The sequence below is a fragment of the Sminthopsis crassicaudata genome, chromosome 2 (genome assembly GCF_048593235.1).
Source record: "Sminthopsis crassicaudata isolate SCR6 chromosome 2, ASM4859323v1, whole genome shotgun sequence".
NCBI lineage: Eukaryota > Metazoa > Chordata > Mammalia > Dasyuromorphia > Dasyuridae > Sminthopsis > Sminthopsis crassicaudata.
Genome location: NC_133618.1, coordinates 628030783 through 628053678, shown reverse-complemented (window position 1 = coordinate 628053678; position 22896 = coordinate 628030783). Strand labels below are relative to the sequence as shown.

Sequence of the window (22896 nt, the reverse complement as noted above, 5' to 3'; positions counted from 1 at the left end):
AGTGTGTACATATGCCCATTCATGCATGTAAGTATTTGTGTCTGTATATGGGTTTTGGGGTGAGAAGGATTCTAATCACATCTAAGTACTGCTGCAGCTAGAACATCTAGAGCCCAAGAGTCTCTTAGGCAGTCAGTAGCAATAGCAGAGAACTTTGGCTGTAGCTTTGATGTTAATTGATATCTGACTCTAATACATCCTTTTACTGTTTGCCTTTCTTCTGTTGAGCTGAGATTATCAGCAACTCCTAAATTAACTGATCAGTTTCTAATAGCTTCATTCCATGAGAAGCCAGGTTTATTATGGAAGTAATTCATTCTTTTATGATGCATTGTTCTGTATTAGCTCGGGCTCAAATAGTTGAAAAGGATCTGTCAGTTTATTCTAATAATTGTGCAGATAGTATCAGGTAGCAGTTTGCTTCCTGAGCCGACTTTTCAGAGCCTTCCCACATAAATCCACATTATTTTAGGTGCTCATTTTATATCAACCAGTCACAGACATTTAAAGTAACTATCCATTTACCTGTGGCACTTTTATAGTTTATAACACTATGTAATTAACAGAAGGGATATTACATCCATCCTTCCCTTTACTGAAGGGCTTCATAGAACCATGTGCAGCCTCTTAATCATCTGATATCTGATAGTCTGAGTTCTATCAGCATCTTCCTGGGTTCCAAAGAAGAGAATTCTCTTTGTTCTCAGAGGCACCCTAAGTCATAGACCTGAGGCTGGGTTTTGTTTTTGATGTTTCATTCAGATTGTGTAGGGACACCCACTGAATTCCCAGTATAACTTACAATTCTCACAATTGCTACTAAGCCTATAAGGAGGAGGAGATCCAGGCATTTTTGCTTTGACTCTCCCCTTTTCTTTTTCTTTTCCTATTTCTTTCTTTGCTATTCCCACTTTCCTTCTCTTTTTCTCCTTACCCCTCTCATTCCTTCTGTCTCTTTCTATCCTTTTTCTCTCTGTCTTCATTTCTCCTCCTTTCCCTACTCTTTTTCTCTCTCCATCCCTTTTAGTCTCCACTTTTTGTCTGTTTTCTCATACTTTCTCTTGTTTTCTCCCCTCATTTTTTCTTTCTCTCCCTGTCTTCCTCTCTATCTCTTTCCCTTTTTTATCTTCTTTTCTTTTTTATTTCTTCCTTTCCCATTTCTTCTCCTTTCTAATCTCTCATCATTCCTTTCTCTCCCATCTTTATACAAACCTACCCAATAGAGGGGATCACGCCTTGTTTGTACCAAAGCAAGGTTTCCATTGGTATTTCATGGAGTAAGGCTAATCTTTTTTTTATAATTAGTAATTTTATTAAATATGTATAACAAATAATTAATAAAAAGATGGTCATTTGCCTTTCTCTTGTAAACCAAAGACAGATCATGGAGGCCTCTCCATGCTCTGATATGTCCTTGGAAGAGTGGGCATTCAATTCTGACTGGTTAACAATTAATGAGACAGTGGACCTATTAATAAGGAGGTGAGCAAAAAAATCTTCAAGGCGAATCTATTTTTGCCACATCTCAGCCTGATAAACTAAACAGCCCTTTCCTGACCAGAATAAGCAACTACATGGGCACTCTGTTTAACCACAAAAATTCATCATTTCCAAGGTATGAGATGAAATGAAATCAGGGGAATATTTTGGACATTTCTGTAACTATAATTTTGTCAGGATTAGGTTTCATCAAATATAGTTAGGAGAAACATTATAAAACATTACCTGATATTCCTCAATTGGATTTTGAAGACAAATTTTGTTGAGAGGCAGAGAGATGTTGGGACACTGTCATATGGTAAAGAGACAAAGGACCTAGAGTACCTTGAAGTCATTACGAGGTGGCCAATAATTAGGTGTGACAGACAGAAGGAAAGGACTGGAGCAATGTAGTTGTCTCAGGATATTGGTGTCTACCAACTGGTAGTGCATATTTTAATTTTTCTTGCTAAGTGCTAATTTCTGTTTTTCCTCTAACGTGTTGAAAGAGTGTAAAAACTACAAGCACCTGTTGTCCCAACAATGTTCCCTCACCCATCACAGTTACGACTATGACAGCTTAAGTTTGTTACATGTTTATGAAAAAAATATTCTGCTGGGGGGACACATTTAAAAGATCCCATTCATTCTCTACATGAGGTAAGTAGGGAGGGAGATGAAAACAAATTGACTTCTTACAAAATTTTCTAGTCTTCATGTGAGAATAAATAACTTCTTCTGCTTCATTTAGACATTAGAGTAAGCTCCGAGTCTTTCTTCAATTCTTTAATTAGCACCTAGGGCCAAATTCTGTCAGGAATAAAAAAAGATGCTGGGAACACTCAGGTCAAGCTAGGTTCTAGTGGAATTTTGTGATAAAGAGCTTTATGTTGGCTCAGTTACTAACACTTGTGTTTTGTTGTTGTAAGTCTTATAAAAATTGAGATTATTAAATATTAACAGATTTGACATGTATGTTTATGACAGAAAGATGTGATGATTAGTAGGGAGTATTGATTACATAGTGAATAGGATGTTCTTCATGAAGTCAGCATTGTCTTTTCATCCTCATTTAAAAGTTTATTAGCTGTGCAATATTAGGTAATCCAATCAACATTTCTGATGTTCAGTTTCCTCATCTATAAAAAGGGAATAATAATAACACTTTCCTCATAAGGTTGTTTCTAAAGTCAAATTAGGTAATATTTAAAGCATTTTGGAAACCTTAGTATATTATATAAATACCAGCTATCAATTAAGTGATGGATATCAGCTATATAAATTCACAAAAGCCTTAAACAAAAATGAAAAAGGTTGTAATCTTAATTAGCTGTACCAATGAAATCATGGTCCATTGGAGTATTGAAACAGAATGCTATTCAGTAAATGCATTTCTATATAAAGTCAACTATTTTTCTTAGAGACAGCTCCCTTAAGTATTAAATACAGACACATTCTGAATACCCTGGACATATGTTTTACTCTCTTCTTCTAACACCATATGGCTCAAGTGGAAAATAATCTTCTAGTTATTATTAGTTGCTTTTTTCCATCCTATGACATCATCTTAGATACTTTGCATTTATTAACCATGGAAATTTTCCATGATCGTTAGCAGTAGGCAAATAAATTTATGGTTTTCTTTCTGGATGATCCTAGATTAAAGCTAAACCCATGTTGGCAAGTATTCTTAATTCATTTCTCATTGCATAATGATTTTGGTCAGTAAGAAACAAGGCTTCATGATGTAATATATTTAATAGAAACTATCACAGCCTAATTTTATTTTAATAATAACAGATAGCAGAAATATGAAGTAGATTTGGCTACAATGTATCTATGTATATGGACATATATATGCATAGTAACATATGACTAAATGTATATATGAATAAATGTATAGATATGCACATGTATATCATGTGTATATATGTATATACAAGAATGTGTTTAATTATACAGCCAAACTTTCATTATCTTCTCTTATTCAAACAAAATCAGGCTAAAATAGTTATGAGTATACATATGTGTATATACACATCTATCTGTCAGATATAATTTCAGTATACAACTGACATCATCACCTATTTAATCTTTTCTTTTTTCTTCCAGAATTGAAAGAATATTCATATTTTAAACTGCAAACTCTTTTGTGTGTGTGTGTGTGTGTGTGTGTGTGTGTGTGTGTGTGTGTGTGTGTGTTAATCTAGACCAGGAGTTCTTAGATCGGGATTTGTGAAATAAAATAACTTAATTTTAACATAATTTTTTATGATCCTTTGTATTTTATGTATTTAAAAACCTCATTCTGAAAAGAGATCAGTAGATTTCTACCGATTGTCAAAGGAGTCCATCACTTATTCACATTCACAGACACAGATACAGACACACACACATGCATACCACTTTAAAACAACAAAACAAAGTTAATCAATCTCTTGTTCTAAAGATTGTAATGTCATTCCAGACAGAAATAAAGAAATAACAGATTTATCCCCATCTGAGGCATTCACAAACATTGAAAATGGATTGTTTGTTTTATTCTTTTCTTGCTAGATTATACTTCAATATTGTCAAGTTGAGATCTCCTCAGTATCTTTCTACTGCCTCCCCACCAGTTCTTAATTACCCCACACTAAAAACCCTCTCACTACTTGTCTTTAAGTCTACAAGAGAAAGAAGTTGTCTTTTCAAATTAGCTTTGATAACATTTAGGGTAAAACATATTTTAAAAAAATAAAATCTACAAATTGCTGTTAGATATTAAAGAATTGTATTCTAAAATATCTCTTATCCAGCCAAATTAATCAGCACATGCTTCCTTCCTGTGCTCTCTACCATGATCAGCTCATGATCTATTCATGTCTATTCCCCTCTATCTTTTGGATACATATCTAATAAATATCTCACTCCCAACTCACTCCCTGGTCTCATCCCTTATTAAAACTTTTCATGTTTTCCACCAAATTTCAGGATCATTACTTCTGGTTACAACCAGCCCTACTCAGATAACATATTCTATGTTGATTCAGGGAGTTATAACTTAATGCTCCTTACTAACAAAATCCTCTGTTACATTCCCAATACTATTCTAATCTCTCTCACTCCATCTGTCTTCTCATCCTCTTCTTCCTCCCCCATCTCTCTCTCTCTCTGTCTCTCTCTGTCTTTCTCTGTCTCTCTCTCTCTGTCTCTCTCTCTCTGTCTCTCTGTCTCTCTCTGTCTCTGTCTCTCTCTCTGTCTCTCTCTGTCTCTCTCTGTCGCTGTCTCTCTCTCTGTCTCTCTCTGTCTCTCTCTGTCTCTGTCTCTGTCTCTCTCTCTCTGTCTCTCTCTGTCTCTCTCTCTCTCTCTGTCTCTCTCTCTATCTCTCTCTCTCTCTCACGCACACACACACACACACACACAACATACACACTTTCTCTCAGCAGCATTTTGAGAATTTATGGGAATACACAAATAAGAGTTACAATTTAAGAAGGCATGGATGAGTTCTAATATATACCATTAGAACAAGTGTTTATATCATTTAGTTCACAAGTCCATTAAAGTATCAGATGATTTGGGTCATATCCAGAGTAAATGGATCAATTAAAATTGAACACTATTGAAATGTTGAACACTGAAGATATAAGACAGACACTGATCTTAAGTATAATGTGAGGGAAAAATATAGGAGAGTGGAGATCAGGGAATGGTATCTGGAATGTCACAGAGACAATGAATTTATCCATTTGGCAATCAACTAATATACCTTTTGCAAGAAAAAATTATACTATAGAATTAATTTGATACTGATACCCAAGAAAGAAGTAAATATGGGGTTTGAAGTAGAAATAGGACAATGAATAGTTGTAGGGAGGTACTGATTAGATAACTGTATAGGTTGTAAAGCCTGCTCATATTCATCTTTATTCACTGATCTCTTAATAATAATAGTACACTATAGGTTTGTTGGACTGATTTAAAGTGCTGATTTCATTAGTCTCTTGATAATGGTCAAGAAAGAGTTCTGGAAGAGAGGTGAAAGGGAACACATGGGATAATCATGAGGAAGCGTGAGAACATTCTTTAAAAATATTTGTGAATAGTGAGATTTTAATAAATAACCAAGAAGTGTTCTTTTAATATTTCCAATATGATAACATTCACAAATATGAATAATCTGATTAATCTGCAGTTGGCCATAATTTATATGTATAGACCTCCTAGTTATTTGGAAAAAAAGAAAAAAAAGGCACATTTTTTATTACAAATTGCAATTTTCCTACTAATTTGTGTCATTTTATTTAATAGTACTTATTCATACACTATGAAAAATGCATTAGAGCACTTGCCAAGAAGAAAATTTTCATATTCGCAGTGTACCATCCATAGTTTTTCCAATATCGGACACAGGAAAATGGCTGGGTATATTGAAGTGGACTGAATTTTCAGATTAACAGATTGGTGCTACCTTTGCTCCACAGTGAGGCATCTGATATTTCTGACCTATGCCCTCTCTATTTTTCTAATATCATTTAAAGTATCTTTAAAGTCAAACTTCACTGAAATTTTCTTTTTAGCAAGTCATAATAATGTCTAGGAAACCATTTCTGGCTTTGAATCAGAGACTGGGATCCAGTATTTATTGGCTCTTGGTTTATTGTTCCTCCCTGTGTCATCTGAAGGGGGAAGAGAAACAGGATTTGATTTTATTAATTGACAAAAAAGGCCAGCCCACTAAGTGCTTTGAATTATTCTTAATATTTTTGGAACCCAGATATCAGTTACTCAGAGGAGTAATAAAAGCTTCGTAGAAAAAACTATGCCAAATGCTATTTCTGATGGTAAAATAGTTCTTGCCTCCAAGGAGGTTTCATTCCATCCAGAGAGATAAGGTACATACATATAGGTAAATAGCAACAATATTAAAAATAAATACAAGTTAGATTTGGAGGGATACACTAGATGTTTATAATCTGAGGTGAGTTAAATTTTATTTTTAAACTATATTTGGATAACGATTTCAATATAACTGTTTTCCTTTGCAAGCCTTTGTATTTTATTTTATTCAATTAGAAAGATTATTCAGAAAAAGAGACTTTATGAATCATCAGACTGTCAAAGGAGGGGTCCACATAAACATTTTAAAAAATAATAATTTTTTTCACTTATCAGGAAAGGGCTCATGTAGGCAGTGGTGCTTGAGCTGAGCTTTGGAGGAATCTAGGGCTTCAAAAAAGACTATAATAAGGGTTCGGTGTGTTCTGAGTTACCTTGCCAGATTCTGTGTAAAAATCTCATAGTATCTAAGAAAATTGGAATTACAAGAGCACACAGCCAGACAGTAACATGTAGTTATGAGTACATGCTGTTCTCATCGAAATGAGAAGAAAAGCCATTTTTTGCCATTCATCCATCCATCCATCCATCCATCTTTCCCCCTTTTTTCCATTTCCATGACAGACCTGAAGTTCATTCCTGCACAAAGCTTCTAGCCCTACTGTTGTGAATATATTCAAGTATACTTTAGTAAGCTGGAACCATACTTAAATGACAATTATTGTCCTAATTAGTGAGGTTTTACTTCCTTACAGGTATTATTATGTATAAGGAAATTGCTTTTTTTCAGGAAATACTCCAGCCAATTTTGCATCTCTTAGGATAGGATCTGTATTGCTGCACAGATGTCAGTTTTGGAACAGAGAAGGCTAAGAGAGAGGATGCCATTTCTCCAAGGGAAAAGACTTAGCTCTCTAAACCTTAATCTAGAAAACGCAGGGATTCGCTTGATTAAATGACAGCACATCTCTTCCTAATGATGGTGCAGAGGGATTAGACCAAGTCTCATCTAACAAGTTATAATAAGATATATCTGATTTAAGAAAAGATGGAAGTCTGATATAACAAGGTTTGCCTATTAGGCAAACCTTGTTACACTTCCGCTTTCTTGCTTAAACTTATGTTTTAGGGAACATGATTGGACCCTCTACCCTTGGATCCATGTAACTAATTATAAGCTGTGTTAGGAAGATGTTCTCAGATATTTACTTTCCATCTTTGTTCTCACTAACAGAGTTATCTGCTTGATTGCTCGATTGAGAACCTAGATATTAACATAAACGCCTCAAAACCCTTATCCTGGCTTCGTTCATTGCCACCCCTGTGAGGCTGCTACTGTCTCATAGCCTGGATGATTGGCTTGTTTCTGTCATAGGAAGTCTAGGTCTCTGACTTCATTTCCAATCAACTTAGAAATCCTTGCCAGGGAAAGCGGTTCAGAAAAACCATCACTGTTGTGGCTTCAGACTCCATGTTTTTTGACATGAGTCAATTGTGCCCCAAAAGTACACTGTCATCTCACAGAGTTTTGACAGAACGATCCCCAGCAAAGGCAGCCCTGACACTCTTGGTGCTTTAAAAATAGATTTAATTACAACGTATTGCAAACGTGTCTGAAAACGAAAGGTTAGTGCTTCTACCTGACGGCAGTTTCATCCATCGCTTTCCCAGCAAACAGATCCTTGGTTGATTCAGATAAACCTGCTGTATTCAATCAAATGCGCTAGAAAGGCTTTATTAGCACCCTACCATACCCTGTCATTACACCTTCCTTGCCAGTCTGGGTAATTATTATGCCTGGTACAGAAGTGAGAACAGAATCAGATACACATGGGGTGGAGAATAATAACAACCAACTCACGTCTCTATAGTTTACAAAGCACTCGCCTTACAATAACCTACTGAGGTTGATGGGATGGGGATGATTATTATCTTCATTTTGCAGTGATTCAAGAAGGGCAAGTCCCATATTCTTGGATCACATAGATACTAACTTAGTTGGCTGCAAACTCATTAGTGTGACCTAGCATCCAACATTGGTAACACAGCCTTTAATAGACATTAAAAAAGCCATTTTTTTCTAGGTTAAAAGAGGTCATGGTCCATCTGTATTCTACAGACCATATCTGGCACTTTGGGCTCATTTCTAGGTGTGGTATCTTAGGAAAGCTATTGATCAGTTGGAAAAGATAAAGAAGGGAGCAACACAAATGGTGAAGAAACCTGGGATCATGACATGATCATGACATACAGAGACTGGTTAAATTGCAGAAGACCGAAATGGAAATGAACAATTGTTCCCTGTTTGTATTTAGGAAACTATAATGTGTTAGGCAAAATAGACTGATTATGTTTGTTCCCCGAGAACAGAACCAGAAGCAATGAGTCAAAATTATATAGATGATGATTTAAGCTCAGAAATACAACTCCCTACCCTTGACACAAACATGCTTGTGCATGTACTTCTTGGGAATATATGAAAATAGACTCTTGTTTAAGCTTCTCAGGTCTCTTCCATCTCCCAATTTCTAGAATTCTGTGCCAAAGTCAAAATTTGAATTCTGATTCTTTCTCCCAAGTTACCAATTTGGAACAGAGGTTATATGGGTCCTTTGGTGTCAATCCAGAAGCCATAATTTCAAATGTCCAAAGTAAGTAAAACAGTGATAGGAGCTAGGGAATGCTAGGCAGGAGAGGTTCCTGAAAAGCCTAGATCTCAGTTCAGCTTCTCAAATAATACCTATTTTGGTCTTCTTTTGTCTCCTCTTAAAGCTTGTCAAGGAGGGGATGTCAAATAGTAAAGAAAGGATAGAGTCTGTGCTCACAGAATCTGAGTTCAAAATCTGTCTTTGACATTTAATGGCTATGTAATCATATACAAGTTGTTTAATCTCTTTGGAACTCAGTCTCCTCATCTGTAAAATGTATGTCTAAGGTTAACTATTGTCCCTTTGAGCTTGGAACTTTGGCCTTTGAACTATCAGGTGGAACTATGCTACTTTGTTCTATTGAGCGGATTGAAAAATCCCAAACCAATACCATTCTGTTCCAAGGGCAGGACAGAATTCTGTAACTCTTCTCTGCTTCACTACCCTAAATAATTGGGGAGCAAGATTCATTTGCAGCAGATAAAATAGTTTATGAGCTACTAAAGCTTGAAAAACCCAAGCTTCACGGGGAAGTTGAAACCCATTCTGTTCATTCAACCCAGGTCATCTCTCAGCCATCCCTAGGACATGCTTTTTTCTAAATCTCTACCCTTTCCTCACCTGAAGCCTTCTCAGTATTCTTGTCACTTCTCTCTCATTTTTAAGCATGTTTTCCTTTCTGAAGTTTTCAGTAATGTTTGGTTCAATCTACTCACTTGCTACTCTCAAAATAATAATCACATAATTGCACAAACATAATATTTTGAATTTGGTCAATATATTAATGGTCATCTAGTATGACCCATGCTAAAAATAGTTCTTATGATGTTATACCCAATAAGTGGGTATTTGGCTTTAATGATGGGGAATCATTTATCTCCTAAGAAAATCCATGCTACTTAAGAGCAGTTCCAATTTTGAAGATCTTTGCATATCTAGCCTTTTTATAAAATATTTTTTTACTTATTATACCTTATGATAACCTTTGGTATCTAATCTATTTTTTCCATGTGACAGCCTTTCAGCATATAAAAATAGTTATCCTTTCCCCCCTGAATCTTCTCTTCTTGATATCAGGATTCTTCAAAGATTTTTTTTTTCCCCTGAGGCTGGGGTTAAGTGACTTGCCCAGGGTCACACAGCTAGGAAGTGTTAAGTGTCTGAGACCAGATTTCAACTCGGGTCCTCCTGAATTCAAGGCTGGTGCTCTATCCACTGAGCCACCTAGCTGCCCCCTTCTTCAAAGATTTTTTGAACAAAAGATACTATTTTCATTTTTTGAAAAAGACAAAACCAAAAAAATGGATGCAAATTTTGTGATATTTATTCACTTATATTATAAATATATTATATAATATTATATTATAAAACTTATACATATTATAAAACTTATACAAATATTATATTATATTATAAAACTTATATATATTATAAAACTTATACAAAATAGAAATAATAATAGAAAGCATTATAGAATAGAAAAACAATATTTCTTTCTAGAGGAAATAGGGAGTCAATGGTGTTTATTGAATAGTCCCAGCTAAACTTTTTGAAAAATCACTTTGACCACAGTATAGAGAAAAGATTGGAATGAGGAGAAATGTAAAATATGATAGTCATCTAGAAAGTAAATTCTGTAGTTCAGGAAAAAGGTGATGAAAATGGTATCTGACTAAAGGGAACTAATGAAAAAAAAAGATGTAGAAATGTAAAAGGAAAAGATATAGTAGCTCATTGCACAGGTGAGGAGAGGATATAATAAGGAATTGATCATGTAATAAGAAATTGAGTATGACACAAAAGTTATGAACTTGAGCAACTGGAAGAATGGTAGTGTCCTTGACAGTAATGGGGAAGGTAAGAAAAAGATGATTTTAAAGGGAACAATAATGTTATAAATCCATAATTGTGGCAACCTATCATATTTATTTGAGTTTTTTTCTACTCACCCTGTCTTCCTCATAACAAAGGAGGAGATAGAGATTTTATTCACAAGCTATGGCTCAAGAGAATAGAACTCACTTTCTGAGGGTTACTGGCACAATCAAAAATCAATCACTAGTACGCAGGGATGAGTGGATGTTCCCACTGGCAGTTGTATAGTTACTACTGTGGTCTTCTTAGTGTTGAAGTTGTAACTGCTCCAAAGTATTTACTCATAACTCAGAATTAAGGTTAGGAACTTGTCCTGGGGATAGAGAGGACAGAATGGAGGCAGTTTAGGTGATAAAGTAGATTGGTTGTAGTATAGGCAATTGCTTATCATGATTGCCCAGAATGCCTATCTTCTGAAGGATAGGATTTGACTCATGTTTTTCACTCTTTGATTGATTACATAGTTCTAGGGATGAGCCCCTTGGATTCATGACATGGCTGCCTTGTTCTTCTGTTTTCTGCTTTGGAACATAACTGTTGTAGACTAAACACTCCAAATTGATTTTCTTATGACATAAAATCAGGTTCTTCAATACCTTTTTTGTTGTTATCACTGAGTTGTTACAATTGTGGTCAAGTCTTTTTGAACCCATTTAGGGTTTTCTTGACAGAGACTGGAGTGCTTTGCCATTTCCTTCTTCAGCTCATTTTATAGATGAGGAAACTAAGAACAGGGTTAAGTGACTTGCCCAGGGTCACACAGATAGTAAGTATCTGAGGACAGATCTGAATGCAGGAAGATAAGTCTTCTTGATTCATTATCCATTATTCATTTATTATACCTAGCAGCCCCTTCATTACCCTCGTTGCCCATAACTTTATACTCTAGTTCTAAACTCCTATTGTATTGCAAACTCTGTGATGGTAAGAATAGTATCTTTTTGTTTGTATCTAAAAAGACAAAATGAATATTACTGAATTGTCTGTCATTGTTTGACCTTCTGCTGTGGACATAGATCCCTAGAACTCAGGAAAGAAAAAGAAACAAGAAGGGATAGAGTACCTGCCCAGGAGTTAGGAGGACCTGAGATCAAATGTGGTTTCAGACACTTAACACTCACTAGCTGTGTGACCTTGATCAGGTCACATAACCCCAATTGCCTTGAAAAAAAAAAAAAGAAACAAGGAAAATAGGTAACCAATCAAAGAGACTAGGAAACACAGAAAACCAAAGCAGTAATTTTTTTTTATTTTGGTGAATAATTAGATGAGAAGAGTTTTCCTTCCAGGACCACTATCAAGCACAACCTTCCAGTATCCCCAGATGCCAGAGGTGTTCACAATGGCATCAGGGAAGCAACAATGTGGACCTTGAGAGGATGGGATTTGAAGTCATTAGGTATAAGTTAAGCCCTCATCCTCCCATCAGTTTCAAAGTGTGACCTGGTCCAAATCATGTAAGTCCCAAAGGTTTCAGATTTCTTCTAAAGTTGTGGTAATAGCTGACTACTCGGATTCCTCCTTTCTTTAAATTTGGGGAATTGTAATCCCAAATAAAAAGCTGTGGTATTTAGAGGGTGAAAGAAATATAGAGATGATTTAGTGTTTACTTTCAGAAAAATTATTAAGAAACTACAGCCAAGAAGGAAGACAGTTTCTACCTTCAAAGAGCTTACATTTCCCTTTATTATTTTTATATTTTTAAATTTTTTATATGTCCAGGAATCTCCAAACTCTCAACAGGGTTGATGACAGTACTCGTCCTATCCAGGAGAAAATCATTGTAACACTACTGTCATAGTGCCGATGTAGGGTGTAATTTTGACCCATATATAAGAGTCTTTATATGAGAAAGTCCTTCAAGGCTTCTTTTTTTATCCCTACCATGTCAAATGCTATCAGTAAACAATAAGCAGTGGGATCTGCTATTCTCTACACATTTCAACCCATTATGTTACCATAAAATGTGGCTTGCCATAGAAAATCCCCTGTGACTCACAAAGTGGAAATAGGTCAGATGCTGAGCTGGGTGGGTGTGGGTATGAAGGCACTGAGATTTAGGATTCTTTCTGCTGGGCCATGTCGACCTTGTTCACTGTATTTTAAATAGGAATTTTACGCTGAGCTTCTTTACGGTATAGGATGCCAAACATAAGTATAGCTGCTTAAATACCTTGGGGACACGTTTATTACAGATAAAAATCTAGGTTTGTGGTAATGAAGTCAGAAATGAATTGCTGGAAGCTCATAGCAACAGGAATAATCAGCTGTGGGCAGGTAACCTGATCTGATAGAAAACTAAATTGATGGGTTTAGGGACTAAAGGAGAGCTTGGTCTCCCTCAAGGGCATGGGCAGAGGAAAGTTTTTGCCCCAAGCACCAGAAGGCAGGAATTAACTATGTAAAGTGTCCACAGAGAGATGGGCTGTAATCCACAGGACTGCAAAGATCTGGACTGAGGCATGGAGAAAAATAGGGCTCTACATACACAGGGTAGGAGACAATCCCAATTTCTTCATCTTCAGAACAAGCAGGTAGAAAGATATATTTAAAACAAGAGAGAAATAATGAATACATAAATAAATCTATGAATGAAAAAAAAAGCATAGATGCTAGGGGGAAAAAAGTCCAAGGAACTCTCCAAGGAAGAGAAATGGAGGAAGGGAGGGTACCAATGAAGGGAAGGAGGAAATAATAGAGGAAGAGAAAGGGAGGGGAGAAGGGAGAGACAAAGAAAGAAAGGAAATAATGGAAATACAGGGAGATGGTTGAGAGGAAAAAGAAGGAAAGAAAGAAGGAAGCAGGAAAGAATGAAAGGATAAATAGAGGGAAAAGGGAGGAAGGAAAGACCCAAAGGAGAGAAGAGAAAAGGAAGAGAAGAGAGGAAGAAGGGAAGGAGGAAGGGAGAATGAAAGAAGGAAAGTAGGTAAGGAAGAGAAGGAAGGAGAGAAAGAGGAAGGAAAAAAAGAAGAAAGGAAGGAAGGAAGGAAATAACAATTATTTTCCCAAAGAAGGATACCTGTTCTTTTTAAAATTTAAGATACAGGAGGTAAATTATATCATCTCTTTACTGGGGATTCAATGGAGGTTACTGACAGACGATTCTTAGAATCCTCTATACAAGTTGTTAGGGAACTGTTTAGTTTGAAATATTGATAAAGCTTTCAGGTTTTCATGGAAAATACTTTTTTGTTGTTTTCCTATTTTTGCCTGGTTTCAGGATGCTAACGGGGGTATTAGAGACACTGTATAGAAGGAACTGCGAAATATGTTACATTAGGAAGAGACATAAATTGGATGTCATTAAAATAGTCTTTTTCCAAATTATGTCAGAGCTGCTATGAAGTTGGTCTTCCTTAAGTCCAGGGCCATCTTTAATAATTGCTAACAGATGATCACATTAATTTTTTTTCCTCCTGAATGACTAGTATCTTATGTTTCATTGTGAAGTGGCTAAAATCACTGTGAATGAAATGAGGGTTGTGTGTATGTGTGTATATGTGTATGTGTGTCTGATTGCATTAATCTTTGCTATTTTATTTTACACAAACAGAAATGGCTTCACTTTCTACAGTTAATATTATAATTTCTTCATAATTAAAAATAATAGCTTACAGATATCATTTTTAGTTTCTTTCATATGTATTAATAACTCATGTAATCTCAACACTTTTGTTAAGTAAACAATGCAACATTTTAGGAATGAAGAAACAGAATCAGAGCAGTGAAGAGACATGGCTGAGTAAAAAGAAACAAAGGGCAACAAACAGATCAAAAAACAAAACAAAACAAGTAAAAAAGTAAAAGGTCTAGGACTCAAGCTTGGAAAGTTACAGAGCCCAGAGCCCTATGCCCAGGAGCATCTTGATGCTTTTGCTATGCTCAGCTCCAGTCAGACCAGAGCTAAAATATTATATTTCTGGATATTAAGTAACTGGGAAAATAGCAAGTGGATTACAATCAGGATAATGGAGCTGAAGACCAAGTCATAACATTTAAGGTAATAAGAATATTAACCTAGAAGTAAAAATTGGGGGGAAGAGTAGACTTAGGGACCATGGCTACTGTTTTCCTGTATATGAAGAATTGATATGAGGATTCAACAAGGTTCTGCTTGGGATTTTACTAAAGCTCAGATTTGATTTTGCCCACCTCCCCAATAAACAAATGCAAAGGTAACTATTTTGCATTTAAATCTCTTCACAACTTGACTCTGATGCTTTTCAAGTGTTCTTATTCTTCATTCCCATTCTGGGATTGTAATATTTGTCAATCCCTGCACGTGATATCTCATTTCTTACTATAAATATCATTTTGGACTAGATTTTGGAGTAGAGCTCTCAATCTACTCCAAAATGATATTTATAGTGAGAAAGATCCAGTGACTTGGAATCATAAAGACTATTCTTTGACTTCAATGTCAGGCACTTGCTAGGTTTGTGTTTCTTTTGTATGCATTAATATCTCCTGGGATCTGCTGGACACTTCTGTTAAGTAGGCAATGCTAATATTATTACCATTTTATGGATAGGGAAACAGGATCAGAGCAAGTCATTGAATTTCTCTTGGCATTAATTTTTTTATTGTATAAATTGAGAAAATGAAATTAGATACCTTTTAATTCTAAATCTTATGATCCATGAAGAAATACGTGTTGAATGATAACAAAGATGGACCCAATGAAAAAATTCATTGGATGATCAGATGCAAAAGATTGATGATAGATGGATTCATGCCAAGTAGAACACAACAGTCTAAATGAATGTTTAGGGAAGAATATTTGAGTTTATTATGGACTATATTTCTTAATCAATGACTGACTGAATGAAAGTACAAATGGTTATGTCTTATTATCAGATTTATAGATGGCATATAGGTGGGAAAGGTAAGAAACTTTTGGAAGGAAATAATCCAAAGAAGCTCCCAGAATTGTAGGTAATCAGGCTGAAGAGGGAAAAAAAAATGGTATTTAGGAATGTGGAATTAAGGATAAATGCAAAGTCTTGCTTCCAAAAATCAAGCACATAGCTCTAGGCTAGAAAAATGGGAGTATTTAAAAGTTCAAATTATAAGAGGTTTATTTTGGTTTAAGCAGACTAAAAGTTGAATATCAATCAATCGTGTGTTATTGAAAGGTTGTGCTTTTTTTTTTAATGTTTTTACCTTATGGAATAAAACAAGCATTTCCATACTGTAGTATAATAAAAAAAAAGATGGTTATACATGAAACTGCAAATCTACTCTGTGTAATTTATTATTCCATTTAAATAAGCAACAAAGTTATATAAATTTATTTTTTCTTCCCTCCCCTACCCCAAAGATGGCCACTATTAGGCACAAATACATATAAGTTTATGTGTGGATGTGTAAAATTATTTTAAACATAACTCTGTTTATCAGTTCTTTCTCTGATTCGGATGTTTTTCGTTTTATGACCTTTATAATTAATTTGGGTATAATAGTCAAAATTACATTTCCTCAAATTCATTCCTTTTTATTGTTTCAAAATTTATTTAGTTTTAATACACATTTCTTTATGAATCATTTTGGGAGAGAAAAATCAGAGTAAAAGACAAAAACCATAGGAGAGGAAAAAACAGAAAAAAAGAAATGAACACAGCATGTGTAGATTTACCATACCTTATTTTCTGGATGCATATGGTATTTTGTATCTAAAGTGTAAAGGGATTGCCTTGGATCACTAAATCACTGAGAAGAACCGTGTCTTTCATAGTTGATCATCACACATTCTTGCTGTCACTATGTACAATGTATTCTTGGCTCTGCTTGTTTCGCTCAGCATCATTGTATCTTTCCAGGCTTTTCTAAAATTAGCTTGCTCATCATTTTTAATAGAACAATATTATTCCATCACCTTCATATATGAAAAACTTATTCAGCCATTCTCCAATTGACGAGCGTCTACTCATTTTCCATCAAATTCATTCTTAAAATAATACTGCTAGGGAAAGTTAGATAGTGCAGTAGATAGAGCATCTGTCCTGAAGTCAAGAGAACCTGAACTCAGATCTAGCCTCAGACACTTAATACTTACTAGCTATGTGACCCTAGGTAAGTTACTTAGCTCCAAGTACCTCACCAAAAAAAAAAAAAAAAAAAACCCAACCCAATTTTAAATAGTGTTCTCTTGGTTCTGCTCATTTTGTTCTTCATTATTTTGTGCAAGTTTTTCCATGTTTTCATAAGCCATTGAGCTAATCATTTCTTATAGCACAGTAGTATTCCATCATAATCATATTCTACAAACTTATTCTGCTGTTCCTTAATTGATGACTATCCCTGTAATTTCCATTTCTTTGCTATCACAAAGAGAGCTGCTATAAACATTTTTAGAACATATAGATTCATTTCATTTTCTTCCTAATCATATTATCTTAATTGAATTGAGAGAAATATATCATCTAGAATCAAGAAGTTGATTGTCCTTTTGTACTAGTTAACAACCTGGATATTATGTGAGTTCTGAGAACCGTTTTTTGAGAAAAGCTTTGACAAGATGGATCATGCATAAAGGAGGGCACAAAGAAATAACTTGAATTTTCATATAAGGAAGATTTTGAGGATTTTAAGGCTGTTTCACAATCCAATATGGAGACAACACATTGAGAGACATGGTCAATTTGATCAATATTCAACATTTATCAACACGACTGATATTCAATTAACTGTTAGATGACAGAGGAATTAAGGTGTTTTTTCTTAGTCCTACTGCAGAATAAGAATTACCAGGAGGAAATAGACTGAGAGAAGACAGTTATGGAAACAAATATAAACAAACAAACCAACTCCCTCATACTTAGAGCTATCTCCAAATGGATTGAATTGCCTTTTGTCCTTTTGCATTTTCAGTTACTGGTAGTCTTCAAGAATGAGCAGAATGGAATCTTGTTTGATAGGTGTCTTGGAAAGGATTCTTGATCTGGTTAAAGTTGGATCCATATCATAACTGAAATCCTTTTTAGCTTTAAGATTCAGTACTAAACCTAGTATTTGAGTGTTTTTTTCCCAGTAGACAGAGGAAAAGGTGCAGGTCACATATAAAAGGGAAGATATTTATTAGTTTTTCCACATTAGAAAATTAATATTAATAGGGCCCTTTCCTGTTCTTTGTCTCTTATGATCTAATTCAAATGAAATGGTTATAATGGGTTAATATTCACTATGCAAACTTTCTGATTCGTATTTATGAACCCTGTCACTCCAGGCCTCTTGGTTATTCAGTTTCATCTTCAGATTTTCCTTGGGAAAAAATTTCCAGTAACATCTTAAGTCTTTAAATTATAAATGCAATTAAAAATCATAATTTCCTGTCATTTCCTCTAGGGATAAAAAAGATGAGGTATTAATGGAAAATGCAATACTCTCATTTTGCAAGTAGAGAAGAGAGTTGAGCATAAATGCAAGTAGATTTGAATCTTCCCAAGAGCCAAACAACTTGCTATTGCAAAGAAAATAATTAAAGTGGTTTGTAATAAGCACTATGAAGGATCAATCCTGATTATATTTATTTTTTTTCTCGATGAATAACTGCCTAGAGAATAAGTCTCAATTTAATAATAATAATCTAAAATTTATATGATTTTCTAATTTTGCAAAGCACTTTTTGTAGCTCTGGTGGGTGCTTCTTCTGTGGGTGGTATTCAATTATTTTCCCTCTCTTCTTTTCTGGAGAGGGTGAAGCTGAATTGAAGGTGCTACCCGGGCATCACCTAGGTATACCCTGCCTTCTTTACCTTGTCATATCAGTAGTTAAAATTTTAATTGATAATACCTGTTTTAAATGCTAGGTGTAACATAATGGCTCTCAGGTCCACATGGTCCCCTTTTCTGCTATTTTGTTGAATTCATAATGGTTTGTAATATAATCACAATAACTCAGAGCCCCCATTTGGAAAATCTGTAATTTCAGACAGAGATCTGACTCTACACTAATTTAAATTTTATGGATTTTCCGATAGCTCCTTTAAAAATAATTTGAGACAAAAGTAGGGGTACCAGAAATTCTAACATCAAAGAAGTGAGCAGTTATTATAATATCTGTTATTAGACAGGCACAGGTAGAGGAATTTGGGAAAGAGGAGTTGTTTCAAACTTCTTACATTCCTTAATGAAGCAATTACAGTTTGATTTTTCTTGTGCAGCACGATAAATGTGGAAATATGTATAGAAGAATTATACATATTTAACATGTATCACTAACTCTCTAAGGGTGGGGGTAGGGAAAGGAATGGAGAAAAAATTAGAACACAAGGTTTTGCAAGGGTGAATGTCGAAAACTATCTTTGCATAATTTTGATGATAAAAAGCTACTATTTAAAAGAAAAAAGAAAAAAATAACACAATTACAACTAACAACTTTAGTATAAATTTTCTATTGAAAGACATTCACAGTATTACTATGGTCAATAAGCATACATTAAGTACCTACTTCATGCCAGGCCCTGTGGTAAATACCAGGGATTTAAATTGCCTAAGAGGAACTCACAATTTCACGGGATACAATATACAAATAGCTATGTACAAATAAAATATGAATGCTGTGAATAGAGATAGTCTCAGAGAGATGGCACCAGCATGAAGGAGGACCAAGAAAAGCTTTTTGAAGAAGTTGAAATTTTAGTTGAGACTTAAAAGAAAATAGGAAGTTAGAGACGAAGAGGGAGAGCATTCCAGGTATGGCAGATCAATTAGTTAAAATCCTTTGTTAGGTGATAGACTATGTGTTTTATTGTAACTTTATTTATTTTATTTTTAAATTATGAAATAAAAACAAAACATTTTTATAACATAGTAAAATAGAAAAAAAGATGATTGCACATGAAACTGAGTCTATTGTGCACAAGTTGCTCCTCCTTTTAAAAATACAATAAAATTATCATGTACCTTTCTTTCCTCCCACTCTAGAGATGTTTATCATCAAATACAAATACAAATACACATACACACATATACACAGAATCATTCTATGCAATTTATTTATTAGTTCGTTCTCAGGATGTGGAAAGTATCTTCCTGGTTAATGTCAAGCTCACTAGTCACTCAAAGTTCACATACACAAATTGTTTAGCCATTCCTTAATTGATGGGCATCAACACAATTTCCAATTCTTTGCCACCACAAAGAGAGCTGCTATAACTATTTTAGAATATATGCTATTTTTTCCAAATAATAGACCCAGTAGTGATATTTCTGTGTAAAAGAGTATAAAGATATATAAAGCAGGGGTTCTTAAACTATGGCCAGTCGGCCAGATGCTGCTACTGAGGACCTTTATGCCGTCCTCCTGGTTATGGCAAATGGGGGCTGAGGGGCGGAGACAGTGTGAGCTTTTGTTTTTACTATAATCCCACCCTCCAACAGTCTGAGGGACAGTGAACTTGTCCCCTATTTAAAAAAGTGTGAGGACTCTGATATAAAGCATAAAGAGTATAAAAATGTAGTATCTTGGTTGAGAAATATCAAAGAAACTAATATCACTGGATTGTAGAGTTTATGGAAATAGTAAGGTATAAAGCGAATAGAAAGGTTGGAGGGAGCTAGGTTATTAAGGACTCTTTTTTCTGTCATAGTTCAGTTATCCTTTCAATTTCTTCTTCTGTTGATGACCCTATAATATAAATTCTTTCTAGAATCACTCACTGAGTCCTGACTAGGGCTAAGGACCATATCCTTATTGTGCTGCTGCTCAGCTCATGCAGTCCCCTACTTCTTCCTGTCTCTTTAAAAATGTCTAAGCTGAGTCAAATCCAACTTAAGACTCCAAGATCAAGATCAGGACTGTCATAATGCTTGTTCCTCTGATCTACAAATCTCAGGATGTCAGTCATTTCTCAAATTTCTGTTCCGTTATTTCACTGGACTCTCAGAGCTGTGTCTCCTGTGGACCAATCTGGCTAAATGTGAAGAGATTCAGCCCTAAAGGATAATCTACAGAATAACAGATTTAAGAGAGAGGAAGGGCACAGTAACTAAGAAAACCATCTCTTAAAAATAGATAGATATTTGAGTGAGCCTCAGTGAAATCACATATCATTGAAATCTTGTCATCCTAATGCTAAGCAATACGAAATGTTTATCTGGGATGTTATGATATACCATCCAGTATAAAAGTCTTTTAGGAAGATGGTATCATGACTGCCAGGAGGAAGGATAATATATGATGGCCCTAATCAACACCAAAATATATTGATTACGACACTACTATATCCCAAAACTATGTTAGATACTGGGACACAAGACAAGAGAAAAAAAGCAACTTTCCTTTAGGGAATATTAATGAGCACTTGATTAAATCAATCACAGAGTATAATTCAATCAGTATTTCCTTTTTAAACAGATATTATAGGGTGGGAAAGTAATCTAAATAGCTATCAATATTTCTTTCCAATTCTAAAATTCTGGGTTTTTCCACACAGTCCAAAGTAAATATATTTGTCCTAGTGGGGGCCCAAAGAAGACAATGGACTCTCATTTTCTCGATTATTTCAAAGAATGTTTGCTTTCCCAGCAGGAGATTGGTTGCTTCTGTGTTGAACACAGAGGTGTATTATTTGTTGGAACTTCCATCTTTTTTTATGCTCATCCTCTGCCCTAAGTCATGACTCCAGTTATTGAGCTACTGAGAATGTTCTGTACTTTGTCCCTGTTCCAAATAACTGTATCAGCTATTTTAAGACTATCCTTTTAGTTATTTAAGTACTTTCCTTACAGCCAGGACAGGGAAAATTGTGCATTTTCTATCTAAAAATATGTGAAGATTATCACATAAGAATAAGTAGTAATAAGCTTAGCAGATCTCTAACTGGAGGTATAGTGGGAAATGTTGGATGTGCTTTTGACCTTGCTTGACTATCCTGAGCATTTTTTTAAAAGCACCTAATTAATGGCAACAGATTTGGGACTGTTATTGAATTCAGATATATTTATTTGGTGAATAGAATTAAAAAGAGAAAGGAAAAGAGGAAGAATGCAAAAAAAAATCATGGAAGAAATAAAATAAGATATGAAGAAAACTGAAGAGAGAAGAATGAAGAGAAGATAGGAGAAAGGAAAAAAAGAAAAAAAACAATGAAAGGAAGACTCCTTTCAAATCAGGTCATTTTTTTAAAATCACAGAAAAAATCTAACTATACCACATAGTTAATTAAAAAACTGACCAGAGCTTCTTTTGGATAATTAATTAGTCAAGACTTTCACCTTCAGCAATGAGATGGAAGGAGTGACAATAAAGTTGAAGGGACATGTATGTTTTAATTCAGACCAATTATCTCAAATTGTAGATTACACAGCTAACGTATCAACCAACCAACAAACATCTATTAAAGTAATTAAAGTACCTAGTATTTTCAAGGAATAATACTAAGGTCTAGGTATATAAAGACAAAAGCAAAAAAAAAAAAAAAAAAAGGGAGAGAAAATAATGGTTGACCTCTGTTAGTTTACATTGAGGGAGATCACATAAGTCTACAGAATATATTCATAATAAGCCAAGTAGATCCAAAGTAGTCTTAGAGGGGAAGAGCAGTGGTGGGAAGAGAGTCCACAAACTCTTGAAATGAACTTTGAAGAAAACCATGAATTGCAAGAAGGAGGAGGAGGAGGGAAGACATTCCAGAATTTGGGAACAGCCAATGAGAAGGCATAGATATGGGAAATGTAGTGTCATGTGGGAAAAAAAAAAAAAAAAAAACAGCCAGTGGGCAAATGTGTATGGATCTCAGAATATGTAGCAGACAATAATATTTATGAAAGATAGGAAAGAGTAGATTATAAAGACCTGTAAATGTCCATCAACAGAATACATTTCTGATTCTAGAGGTAATAGAGAGCCAGTAGTGTTAATGAGTAGGGGTATACTATGACCAGTAGTATCCTTGAACAAAAATAATTTATTTGGCTTTGCAGGGGATGAAGTAGAGGGAAGAATAATCTGGGAAAACTAGTTAGGAGCTATTATAGTCTAAGTGAAAGGTGATGATAGACTTAGCTCTGGAAGGGATCTGAGAGATTAGTCCAACACACTCATTTTGCAGATGAAAACCCAAATAGATTC

The 22896-nt window shown here is 34.8% G+C and overlaps 1 protein-coding gene across 2 annotated transcripts in view; it reads left to right on the top strand.

Moving 5' to 3' along the window:
- Positions 1 to 22896, top strand: part of GRID1 (glutamate ionotropic receptor delta type subunit 1) — a 1118042-nt gene that overhangs the window by 809773 nt on the left and 285373 nt on the right. The gene's annotated exons all lie outside the window — the stretch shown is intronic.